Below are 12,602 nucleotides of genomic sequence, written 5' to 3' on the forward strand. Positions count from 1 at the left end.
TGGGACGTGGGCATTGGCGAGACTGGTTGGTAACCCGAGTGGGTGGGTGATTGTCTCCACGTGGAGGTGTTTGTGACGTCAGTAGTCTGTATGACGGGTCTCCTCACAAATTGAACGCACCGTGGGTGTTTGATCAAACCCCCTCCCCCTCCCTCCCAACTCCAAAAATATATAAAAGAAAACTTTATTCAAAATAAGATCATAAAGCTTCCTTCCTTCTGTGTCCACGGTTCAATGTGCTGAGAATTAATTTTTATTTAAAATAAATTTCAATGTACCAACAGGCTGGAGAAGTGACGGTATCGACGGGACGGCAGGTTATACACCGCTCTGAACATCCCTCGATGGATTTCAATGCGACCGGCAGTGGTGGTCGTTGTCTTTCTTTTGTCCCCGCCCAGAAGGCGATCCCTCCATTTAGTGGGCTGCGGTGTTGCATGCTTGTGGCATAAAAGAGCATTTTGAGCTGTTGACTCCGTGAAGCTCCTCGCCCACCAGGAGGAAACGAGTGTGAAGGTATCACGATGCTGTGAACTCGCATTTGTCCCTCTTGCTGCGTCTCATCGTCCGCGCTTCGAGCTGGTGACGCGTTTCCTTGACGTCTCCCGCCGGAGTCATTCAACCAGCACCACATGTTGATTATTGCGGGTGAAGCGTGGAGTGGTTTGGTAACCACGGCCTAGTCCAGTGCAACGGGACTTGATATCCGCTGTTAAAGATGACATAGCGCCACCGCTTGAACTGTGCGGTCTTTGTTGCCTTTGTGCGTGGAGTTGGGATCGCGTGTGGTGATGCCTGTACATCGTGTATCGATCGTTACGTGTTATTTGGGAAGGTGGGTGTATTTCCTGGTTGGATGGTGCTTTACGTGGTTTTTTTTAATACTATATGGAGGTACAACATGTAGATTCCTGGAAGATCAAGGTGACAGGAGTCTTCATAAGAGAATGGACAGACAGTTGGACAAAACAAGGGGAAGAACGAACAGGAAGAGGAGAGGGTTGGGTTATGTAACCTGCAAGGTTGTGTGTAAACAACAGCCTGACAAGAGGGTTGGGTTATGTAACCTGCAAGGTTGTGTGTAAACAACAGCCTGACAAGAGGGTTGGGTTATGTAACCTGCAAGGTTGTGTATAAACAACAGCCTGACAAGAGGGTTGGGTTATGTAACCTGCAAGGTTGTGTGTTAACAACAGCCTGACAAGAGGGTTGGGTTATGTAACCTGCAAGGTTGTGTATAAACAACAGCCTGACAAGAGGGTTGGGTTATGTAACCTGCAAGGTTGTGTGTAAACAACAGCCTGACAAGAGGGTTGGGTTATGTAACCTGCAAGGTTGTGTGTTAACAACAGCCTGACAAGTAAGAGGGTTGGGTTATGTAACCTGCAAGGTTGTGTTTCAACAACAGCCTGACCAGTAAGAGGGTTGAGTGATGTAACCTGCAAGCTTGTGTATAAACAACAGCCTGATCACTAAGAGCGTTAGGTTATGTAACCTGCAATGTTGTGTTTCAACAACAGCCTGATCACTAAGAGCGTTAGGTTATGTAACATGCATGGTTGTGTATAAACAACAGCCTGACCAGTAAGAGGGTTGGGTTATGTAACCTGCAAGGTTGTGTATAAACAACAGCCTGACAAGAGGGTTGGGTTATGTAGCCTGCAAGGTTGTGTATAAACAACAGCCTGACAAGAGGGTTGGGTTATGTAGCCTGCAAGGTTGTGTATAAACAACAGCCTGACCAGTAAGAGCGTTAGGTTATGTAACCTGCAAGGTTGTGTAGAAACAACAGCCTGACAAGTAAGAGGGTTGGGTTATGTAACCTGCAAGGTTGTGTAGAAACAACCGCCTGACAAGAGGGTTGGGTTATGTAACCTGCAAGGTTGTGTGTTAACAACAGCCTGACAAGTAAGAGGGTTGGGTTATGTAACCTGCAAGGTTGTGTTTCAACAACAGCCTGACCAGTAAGAGGGTTGAGTGATGTAACCTGCAAGCTTGTGTATAAACAACAGCCTGATCACTAAGAGCGTTAGGTTATGTAACCTGCAATGTTGTGTTTCAACAACAGCCTGATCACTAAGAGCGTTAGGTTATGTAACATGCATGGTTGTGTATAAACAACAGCCTGACCAGTAAGAGGGTTGGGTTATGTAACCTGCAAGGTTGTGTATAAACTACAGCCTGACAAGAGGGTTGGGTTATGTAGCCTGCAAGGTTGTGTATAAACAACAGCCTGACAAGAGGGTTGGGTTATGTAGCCTGCAAGGTTGTGTATAAACAACAGCCTGACCAGTAAGAGCGTTAGGTTATGTAACCTGCAAGGTTGTGTAGAAACAACAGCCTGACAAGTAAGAGGGTTGGGTTATGTAACCTGCAAGGTTGTGGAGAAACAACAGCCTGACAAGAGGGTTGGGTTATGTAACCTGCAAGGTTGTGTGTAAACAACAGCCTGACAAGAGGGTTGGGTTATGTAACCTGCAAGGTTGTGTGTTAACAACAGCCTGACAAGTAAGAGGGTTGGGTTATGTAACCTGCAAGGTTGTGTTTCAACAACAGCCTGACCAGTAAGAGGGTTGAGTGATGTAACCTGCAAGCTTGTGTATAAACAACAGCCTGATCACTAAGAGTGTTAGGTTATGTAACCTGCAATGTTGTGTTTCAACAACAGCCTGATCACTAAGAGCGTTAGGTTATGTAACATGCATGGTTGTGTATAAACAACAGCCTGACCAGTAAGAGGGTTGGGTTATGTAACCTGCAAGGTTGTGTATAAACAACAGCCTGATCAGTAAGAGCGTTAGGTTATGTAACATGCATGGTTGTGTATAAACAACAGCCTGACCAGTAAGAGGGTTGGGTTATGTAGCCTGCAAGGTTGTGTATAAACAACAGCCTGACAAGAGGGTTGGGTTATGTCACCTGCAAGGTTGTGTATAAACAACAGCCTGATCAGTAAGAGCGTTAGGTTATGTAACATGCATGGTTGTGTATAAACAACAGCCTGACCAGTAAGAGGGTTGGGTTATGTAACCTGCAAGGTTGTGTGTAAACAACAGCCTGACCAGTAAGAGGGTTGGTTTATGTCACCTGCAAGGTTGTGTATAAACAACAGCCTGATCAGTAAGAGCGTTAGGTTATGTAACATGCATGGTTGTGAATAAACAACAGCCTGACAAGAGGGTTGGGTTATGTAACCTGCAAGGTTGTGTATAAACAACAGCCTGACAAGAGGGTTGGGTTATGTAACCTGCAAGGTTGTGTATAAACAACAGCCTGACCAGTAAGAGCGTTAGGTTATGTAACCTGCAAGGTTGTGTAGAAACAACAGCCTGACAAGAGGGTTGGGTTATGTAACCTGCAAGGTTGTGTATAAACAACAGCCTGACCAGTAAGAGCGTTAGGTTATGTAACCTGCAAGGTTGTGTAGAAACAACAGCCTGACAAGTAAGAGGGTTGGGTTATGTAACCTGCAAGGTTGTGTGTAAACAACAGCCTGACCAGTAAGAGGGTTGGTTTATGTCACCTGCAAGGTTGTGTATAAACAACAGCCTGATCAGTAAGAGCGTTAGGTTATGTAACATGCATGGTTGTGAATAAACAACAGCCTGACAAGAGGGTTGGGTTATGTAACCTGCAAGGTTGTGTATAAACAACAGCCTGACAAGAGGGTTGGGTTATGTAACCTGCAAGGTTGTGTATAAACAACAGCCTGACAAGAGGGTTGGGTTATGTAACCTGCAAGGTTGTGTATAAACAACAGCCTGACAAGAGGGTTGGGTTATGTAACCTGCAAGGTTGTGTATAAACAACAGCCTGACAAGAGGGTTGGGTTATGTAACCTGCAAGGTTGTGTATAAACAACAGCCTGACCAGTAAGAGCGTTAGGTTATGTAACCTGCAAGGTTGTGTAGAAACAACAGCCTGACAAGAGGGTTGGGTTATGTAACCTGCAAGGTTGTGTATAAACAACAGCCTGACCAGTAAGAGCGTTAGGTTATGTAACCTGCAAGGTTGTGTAGAAACAACAGCCTGACAAGTAAGAGGGTTGGGTTATGTAACCTGCAAGGTTGTGTGTAAACAACAGCCTGACCAGTAAGAGGGTTGGTTTATGTCACCTGCAAGGTTGTGTATAAACAACAGCCTGATCAGTAAGAGCGTTAGGTTATGTAACATGCATGGTTGTGAATAAACAACAGCCTGACAAGAGGGTTGGGTTATGTAACCTGCATGGTTGTGAATAAACAACAGCCTGACAAGAGGGTTGGGTTATGTAACCTGCAAGGTTGTGTATAAACAACAGCCTGACAAGAGGGTTGGGTTATGTAACCTGCAAGGTTGTGTATAAACAACAGCCTGACAAGTAAGAGGGTTGGGTTATGTAACCTGCAAGGTTGTGTTTCAACAACAGCCTGACCAGTAAGAGGGTTGAGTGATGTAACCTGCAAGGTTGTGTATAAACAACAGCCTGACCAGTAAGAGGGTTGAGTGATGTAACCTGCAAGGTTGTGTATAAACAACAGCCTGATCAGTAAGAGCGTTAGGTTATGTAACATGCCTGGTTGTATATAAACAACAGCTTGACAAGTGAGAGGGTTGTGTATAAAACAACAGCCTGACAAGTAAGATTGTTGGGTTATATGCGGTTACTGGGAATAGACAAATTGCCGGGTCGGGATGGAGGATGACATGAGATGGATGGTGGAGCACCTCTTGCTTGAAATCTTGCAGGAAATAGTGCTGTTGAACCATCTCTGGAAGTGAGTTCCTCAAAAGAGTTGTGGTGTGCATCAATCCTTGATTGTGGAATCTTAACCAGAAAGGAGTTTCTGGAAGAATGTGTGTTTGGGAGGGTTGGAGGGCTGAGGGAGCAGAGAAAGCTCGATCAGAGGGGGAGCGGTTAAAAAAAACAGAAGAAGAAGAAAAAGAAACAAAAACAGAGGGTCCTGTCTGTGATATGAGATTTGTACACTTTTTGCTTTGCGCTCATCACAGGAAATTCCAATAATGTTGAGAGCTTTGGATTCCAAGGTGTGTGTCACTGGCTGTTATCTCCATATGTGGGTTTCGAACGGTGGAATGGTGTCGTCCTAGGTCTAGAAATCTCCACCCATATATTAGTATGGGATCATGATTTGTGGACCAAGTTGTGAAGTTTTCTTATTCTCAAAGTTTTTGTTCCGAGGGCTCTTTTCAGGATCTCTACCGAGCCCCGGACAGCTTTCAACTGCAGTTCGTTTGTAGTAATATTCCCAGGGATGGTTTTTATATCTCCGTAAGGTTGTTCTGTTTTTTTTTTTTTATCATTGTCGTTGCTCCAGTATCACTGATATGACTTCGGTGCTCTTCATATTCCAGGATCTTTTCACTTAATTATTGAGGCCGTGATATTTGGTCATTTTCTTGAAGTCTGCATTGTTTAGGCCCTTTATAGGCCAAAATCGCAGGGTACTGACAACTCGATTAACAATGGCATTTTTTTTCCTTTTTCTTTTTTTGGATCTAAGTGCGATATCTGGTCATAATGCTAAATGTTTTCTGTGTTCACGCTCTATGGGATCATCACGTCGTACATGAGCATTATGCCCGTGTTTCTGACCTTTCCTGTTTCATGGACGTCTTCATTGGATTTTAGGGTATACCCATGTCCTTGCTCTTTCAGTAGGTCCAGGCAGGCAAAATGAGAGGTGTGAAAGGCTGTCTCCCTGGAAGATCCCGCATCTTATCTTCACTCGTGGTATTTTGATCTTTCCTTCCGAGTGCTGTGATGTAATGTTATTGTTACGAATTTACGCCCGCCCGGCGTGCGAGTGACCGCGTTAACTAATAACGGCCGCTCGCCCACCGAATGGACAATTCAGTCGTGACTTTCTGGAACAACGACAGAAACCAGTCACGAGTGCGTTTTTAATCCCACCACGACCCAGTCCGTATTCTACCCGCGCGTGACAGGGTCAATCGCCGAATATCGATATACCTAAGTATTCGCGCAGGTAACCTACCGAGGGACCGGACCACGGCGAAGGCCTGTTTGGACACGAACCGCTAAAGCGGTTCGTTCCGTTCTGGGATAACCGAGCGGGTATTATCGCCAGACCTCGCCGGACACGTTTCTATTATCGGTATTCAAAGCCCAACTAGTATTCCGAAAGCAAGATAGCAGTTCAATTTGGGGAAAATAGGACACGGCGAACGGGTTAACATTCACACAAGCACATTTATTATTTTACACAGATGCACATATACAGCCATGCAATCAATGGGGGAAGGGGACAAGACACGAGCAAGATAAAAACACTACAACCGACTATGGTTATTATGAACATTTACTTACGGACTCGGCGCCACATCATGCATTCAAAGAAAAACCCCAGGAAAAAGACCCCCTCAAGGACAAGGGAGTCAGACTGGGCCCGTGGGCCTTTATAACGTGGGGCCTTGGTGACCGAAAGGGCCCCACGAGACCGTTGCAGGTTACCTGCACCCTCTTGGTGCCTTTATGGGGCGAATCGCGATGTCCCGTCCCCACGGCAGCTGGCGTAGCCGCGGTTGCGCCCAGACCTTGCCAAGCGGCAGGCGAGCTCTCTCCGGCTCTCCCCACACGCACGCGCAAGTTCGCGTGACAGCAGCGCTGTGCCTCCAGCCCGCGTCTCCTTCGTGACGCCTGGACCTCCACCGACCGACCGCTCCGAGTTCCTGACTCGGGCACGAGCCCAGATCTTCACGCAGCTCCGGCAGAAGCAGCCCAGGTCCTTCCGCGGCGTCCAGCGGCAGCGACCACTCCAGCGACGACAGAGAGAGAGAGATCCAGCAACGCCCGAGAGAAAGAACGACGCTCCGTGCGTCCTTTTTATTACCCCCGCTCCGCTCTCGCCTGCCCTCCTTCCAGAACATGTGGGAACCTTCTCGGAAGAAGCATTTTCCCGCCAAATCGGGGACGCTCCCTCGCCGCTGTGTTTGTCTTCTTCCACAGCAGGGTGGAATTCACCGTGGAGACGCCATTCGACCGGGGAAGGGGAGAACGGGGGCCGCCTGCTTTCCCTCGACGAAGGCCAGGCCTCTGGCAACCGTGTGCCGAGGTGGAAACACGGTGGTGTGGTTATGAGGGTTGTGGTGAAGGTGGTTGTGTGAAGCGGTTGGTCCAAAATAACGATAGTAAAGAAAAACGGATACCTGAAGATCACAGCCCTGTCCACACGGATATATCCCATTAAACAACGGTGGGGAAATCGAACTGAACACGGACGTATCGGCATAACTAACTAAGGACCTATATGGTGTTCTGCGAATTTCCACAGCCGTAGCATTATATTCCAAAGCTTCATTGCTTTCTCAATCAGTTTGATTATTTTGAGGATTGATCTTGTACACTGGCATGCATTTTATCATCCATGACTGTGGAGCACTATAAAAAGCTTTTTTTTAAAAAATGGTCTATCCAGGTGGTCGACAATTTTGTTCTTCTGGTTTTACAATTTTCGAGTCTTGCTTGGTTTAGTCGTACGTGGTCTATTGTTCCTTAGCATCCTCTTTTACATCCCTTCTGTTCTGCCTCTCAGCCCCTTGTCGTGTTCGGTGGTGGTGCATCGTTTCTGTGATTAGTCCTGTCAGAAGTTTGTATGTTGTTGGTAAACATGTTTTTTTCCCTGTATTTGTGAGGCAGTTGGGTTCCTTCATATTTTGGGATGAGAAGGTGTTATCTTCTGTCATCCATTACCTCTTTCTCTTGGATAAGTTCATTGAATGCTCGAGCATAGTGATTGTGGAGAGTATCTAGTTGCCGGAAGTTTGGAACTTATCTGGGCCTGGGCTTTTAAAGTTTGGTGTTTTTTTTTCAAGTTTCTCTTTTCTTCTTCAATTGTTGCTGCTGCTATATTGCTTAGATGTTGTTGTTGTTATTATTATTATTATTATTATTATTATTATTATTATTATTTTATTTTTTTTCCAAATGTGGGATCCATTTCTCCTTATTGTGTTATTTTGGGTCTTCATAAACTCCTTTCCAGAAATCTCAAGTTTATATTTTTCTGGGGGATTTGATACATTTTGCTTTTGTTTCCCTTGTTCATGGTAAAATCTTTTTGCGTCATTTTGAAACATCTGGTTTTGCTTTCTCACATTGTTGACTTTGTTTTTTATTTTTTTTAATCTTCCTTGCTATCATTTTTATTTTTATTTGTTTTCAGCAACCATTGTCTGTCTTTGTCTTCCATTTTATATTTGTTTCTTGGATCCTCTTCATTAACTTTGGGCAACTCGGTTTCCTTTCTCAGTTGCTCACTGTCATTACCTCCACCTCCGAAGGTGGATGGAGGTTCTGGTTTCACCCTTGCTTGTCTGTTATGGACTGATTTGGATGTGTGATAAGGATGAATAGAGTAGATGTTGGTGAAGATGTGGATCCAGATACTAGAAATATTTTTTGAAGTGATTCTTCACCATTGACAGATATGGCCAAAATGATTTACACCTGGACCCCGACATTTGCAGTTCCAATATTCGTGGGTTCCTTGTATTCACAATTGATAATTTGGCAAATGAATTTGCCAATTCAATGTAAATAGTTCAAAAGTTATAAAATAACCATTCTTTACATTCCGATCGTCTCGGGCTCCGATGCTTCACTATCAGCTTCAACCTGCCTACGGCAGTTCAATATCTCCCTGCTGACCACCAGAGCCAAACATTGCCTCAAATCTTTGCAAGGCTAAGTCCTTTTTCTGCTGTCCAAGGCATGTAACAGCATACACAACCTTCATTCAGTGTCATGTAATATAGCTCCTGACTCTGGACTGGTGTTCCTGCTTCCCATATTGCTGGAATGTAAGGTTCTCCGCGTCGTTGGAATCTCGCATCAAGAATACGAGGTGTAGATTCAGTGTGACTACTCCTTGGCTTTTTTCACAAGATCTTGGCTATTCGTTGTTCATCTTGGTTTTCTATAGGTTTTCTATTATCATCGCTTCTCCGAAACCTTGTTAATTCTTGGCTTTTTTTCATTGGCTCACCTTGGCATTTATGAAAATGAGGAGTGGTCACACTGTGTAGAATGCACTTCCTGCTCATTGCAGACAGGTTTAGGCCTTCCTTTTTTTTGGATATTATTGTTAACTTTGTTCTCACCACCACCTCTACCTGCTAAGACCCTGTTCTCAGACTTCTACAATTTCCTTTGTTGTTATCCCACTGTCTTCCTTTTATGCCCCTTTTGTCTGTTGATACATTGCCTCCTGCAATTGTGCTCTTCTATGACCCTCAATATGTATCATTCATACATATATACATATACATGCACACACACTATATATATATATATATATATATATATATATATATATATATATATATATATATATATATATATATATATATATATATTAAAGGAGAGAAAAATATGATTCTACTGAGAATGCAATGGATGGAAACGATGAAAATGTGCATTTATGGCAAAGAAAGTTCCAATTGCAAGATTGTCCTGGAACTTTAACATTTGATGCTGATGTGAATTAAAAAGCCATCTATTTATTAAACATGCAAATAAGGTAAAAATTTGACCTTCCTCCTTGCTTTTTTTTTCCCCTTCTCTTTCTGGCCTTTCCTTCATCACAACCATCTTTCCCTTTTTCAAACACTCCCCTACAGTCCACTGTCCATTCTCTGACTATCCCTCGGATTTGTTTTCTCCATTTAAAATTATTTGATTGTAATATGAATGTTTCACTTTAATGCTTATGGAAATTGTGAAAAAAGATTGCACAAGCCATTTGTGTTGTTTAAATATATATATATATATATATATATATATACAGGGTGTCCCAAAAGTCACCTGGGGATTTAGAAATTAAATAACACATCTGTTTTTTAATAATTTGTTTTTCTTTTCTTTTCAGAATTTAGATTAACATTTGGAAATTACCCATCAAAAAATTCACAACTGAACAAAGAATTTTATTTAAAATCGTGGAATTTTATTTAAAATTTCATCCATCAATTATTCTCACCCAAAGAGCATGGACACCGAATAATTTCGTGAAATTCAGAAATTTCTTGGCCATCACGTTCTCCTGATTTGACTCCTCCCGATTATTTTATTTGGGGTTACCTAAAGGAGCGTGTATACATCGATGAGCCCCATACAATTCAGCAGCTCAAGGACAACATCTGTGCAGACGTTTGAGGGCTGCAGCCAGAGTTATTGTCCGATGTTATGGAAAATGCTGTTGAAAGAGCCTGTCTCTGTGAAGCCGAAAATGGTGGACATCTAAGCTGCCTCATTTTTCATAAATAAAGCAAATTTATCTCTATTTTGTAAATTTTCTTTTGGTATAAAAAAAATCATTTTTTTATTAAAAAAACAAATGTTATTTAATTTCTAAATCACTCTGACTTTTGGGACACCCTGTGTGTATATATATAATATAATAATTCTAGCAACATCAACCCACAGGTTTAGTGACCCACACATTTTGGGTCATTTTGACCCTGAGCTGTTTTGATCCTCGTTTTGTTTTAACACCATGGGTTTAAATTATCTGGTACTGTGGATGTAAAACATTGTTTTTTTTTTTTTTTTTTTTTTTTTTTTGCAGAGTAGGTCTTTGTTTCAGCATGCTAGCTCAAATTCCTGGATTTGGTTGAGCAACGATGGAGTTGACTCTTCTCTTGCATAAGTAAACAACCTTCCTTATCTGTACCTTCTTCTGCAGAGTTCAGGTTGTTGTTTGTAGTTATGACTGATCCTGGATTAGATTTTTCTGTTTATTTTCTTCCATAGAAAGTCAGGTTTATACAACAGCAAAATGAAGGGGGTGGGGGTGGCACGGTGATATTGGTGTAGGTTAGTACAGTGGGGAGTAGACAGACATATGACGTAATTATCGGCAAAAGTAGTGTGGAAGATATCATGGAGTACAGCCACGTTTAAAGACTGGAAGGATAAAGGTCATTCCATCGAAATAGTAGAAAGTTGAGCAGAGGAGCACTCTGATTTGGGAAGATTTGTAAATGTGTTGCAAGGTAGCTCATTTGAAGATTTGTAAAGGCGGTGTCAAGATAGCACAATTGGTAGCATGCTTAGCATTTAACTGTGTTATCTGCATCTGATCCTTGTGGGTTTCTACGAAATTAACTAAATAAAAAACTGATGTGGTTGCCGGAGGGACTTATCTCGGTGGCAGACTGCCATTAAGGCTTGCTATCCCATTTTGAATTTGTGTTGGTTACCAAGGCAATCCCACACGATCTTAAAAAATAAAAAACAAGGCAAATGGAACTTTGTACCCAAGCCAAATTTTGGAATTTGAGTTTGCTGTTTAATAGCACGATGTGTCGGAGGTGAGAATGCTATTATTACCTCTGCCACTGAAGCTGAAGGGAGGTTATGTTTTCACCCCTTCTGTCTGTTTGTTCGTCTGTGGGCACAAAATCTCAAAAAGTTATGGACAAATTTGGTGGACAAGTTGGATGTGTGACGAGGGTGAATTGATTCAATTTTGGTGAAGATCCGAATCCGGATACGATAATTTTTTTTTATATATGTGATTCTTCCCCATTGAGAGATGGGGCCAAAAACGACATCGTATAGCACAATATCTCAAAAAGTTGTGGACAGATAATGACAAAACTTAGTGGATGAGTTGGGAAGGTGACGAAAACAAGCCGATTCAACTTTGGTTCAGGTTCAGATCCAGATCATGCCTTTCAGTGGGATGCAAAACATAAACTGTTCAGCCTGGCGCAGGTATGCGCTCCACCAGATGACATTGTAGTTTGGCTATGGCAAAGGCACGATGTTCCAAAAGGTTGTGTTACCTGCATTTTCATTCCGCTGTGATTGTGTAAGATAAGCCAGGGGTGCAATTTAACATTTTTATCCACCGGCCAGCAGGGCTGGTGACGAGAAAAAGTTACCGGCCCAGCAGAATTTCTACCGGCCCGATAAAATAGAGACAAAAGTCACAAATTTGATATCAAACACTTTTAATATACTCACATGAGTGAGGTTGGTTGGATGAGTGAGTTTAATTGAGGATGTTTGCAGAATCAGTCAGTTTAATGGAGGAGTTTGGGTGGATGAGTGAGTTGGATTGATGGATGAGTGGGGGTGGGGGCATGATGTAGGGCGGAGGAGGTTGGGGGGGGGACCTTTTTGTGTTGGTGATGGGGGGCAGGGGGTTGTGAGTAGTGTTGGGGGGGGGGGGCATTTTTGTGGTTGTGTGGGTGGTTGTGGCTGATGGACGATGGGTGGAGGGGGGGTTGTGGGTGATGGACAATGGTGGGGGTACTACTCGTCCACCCAACATCACATAAACTCACTCGTCCACCTAACCTCACCCATCAAACTCACTCATTAACCCAACCTCACCCATCAAACTCACTCGTTCATCTAACTCGCTCGTTAACCCAAAAGCCTCATCAAACTCACTCATTCACCTAACCTCACCCATGAAACTCACTCATTCACCCAAATTCACTCATTTAACCAACCTGGGCATGAGAAAATGCGTCCAAACCGCGCCAACCCATCAAATATCAAGCAATCACGCGTGATTTGGAACGAGATGAAAACGGACAAAATGGCCGCCGCAGAATTACCGGTGATT

General features: G+C 43.3%; 1 protein-coding gene across 5 annotated transcripts in view; it reads left to right on the forward strand.

The window, feature by feature from the left end:
• The first annotated feature begins 291 nt into the window (after window positions 1-291).
• NUMB (NUMB endocytic adaptor protein) overlaps window positions 292-12,602 on the forward strand; it is an 81,401-nt gene continuing 69,090 nt past the window's right edge. For 2 of the 5 annotated variants that reach the window (XM_085896152.1, XM_085896153.1), the window contains exon 1: window positions 292-516. The gene's annotated coding sequence lies outside the window, so the exon portion shown is untranslated. Of the gene's footprint in view, window positions 517-682; window positions 836-12,602 lie in introns of those variants that run through there. The other 3 variants (XM_085896147.1, XM_085896154.1, XM_085896149.1) reach the window with 3 other exon arrangements.

This window comes from Eptatretus burgeri, chromosome 9, assembly GCF_056783735.1.
Source record: "Eptatretus burgeri isolate ZD-2024b chromosome 9, Ebu_testis_v1, whole genome shotgun sequence".
In the NCBI taxonomy this organism is placed as follows: domain Eukaryota; kingdom Metazoa; phylum Chordata; class Myxini; order Myxiniformes; family Myxinidae; genus Eptatretus; species Eptatretus burgeri.